This window comes from Haliaeetus leucocephalus, unplaced genomic scaffold (assembly GCF_000737465.1).
Source record: "Haliaeetus leucocephalus isolate CR32 unplaced genomic scaffold, Haliaeetus_leucocephalus-4.0 Scaffold495, whole genome shotgun sequence".
Taxonomy (NCBI): Eukaryota; Metazoa; Chordata; class Aves; order Accipitriformes; family Accipitridae; genus Haliaeetus; species Haliaeetus leucocephalus.
Window position 1 is genome coordinate 2,758,988 of NW_010972931.1, and position 801 is coordinate 2,759,788.

The window sequence follows — 801 nt, forward strand, 5'->3', positions numbered from 1 at the left end:
AAAAGCCTCGTTTCTGCAACCCAGCGTAAAGCAAGCCAGGAAATCCTTAGCCCTACCCAGCGTAAGTAACTCTACACCCAGAAAAACAGATGTCTCCACAGGGGTGTTTATTTATTTAATAACTTGTAAATTAATATATTTTCCTGCCCTTTTCTGATATGCTGGAGTCAGCCTCCCGTTCAGCGACCAGTCAGAAGGAAAGCCTGTGATAAAAGGAGTTTCCAAACTCTGTAAACGCTAGCATGAGGGGTCAGGCAGTAAGAAATCTAGTCAAATGCAGACGACCTCTCCCATTTCTAACTACACCCTAGGGCAATACTTTGTCAACAGCTTTTATTGCTCTGTTCCAACTATTACAAGAAGTTTTTGCTAGTTCGCTGCACCCCTGGATAACTGCTGAGCAAAACACCAACTTCAATCGCATGCCTTTTACTCCCTGGCAAAGAGTGACTTTTTCCTAATGCCAAGCTCAGGTGCAGCCCACATTTGGACTCTGGAAGGAAACTATTTTGAAAGATGTATTTAAATGGCATCCTGTGAGTCTGAGAAAGCTCACGTATGAAGAAATCTCACTTAGTAAGAACTGAGCTTTATTAATACCATTCTCTCAAACTCAATACTCATGCAATTATGCACTTCATTCTGTTATTGCAGTTTTTTTCTGTGATTGTGCCATGCCATGCAAGAAGGGGCTACGTAGTCTTGCAGCTTTTTAAACATATTTTGCTCACAAACTCTGTCTCTGTGTAGGCTCAACATTGTCTTTCAAGGAGTCTGCTCAGCCTGACTCAGAATGTCGTT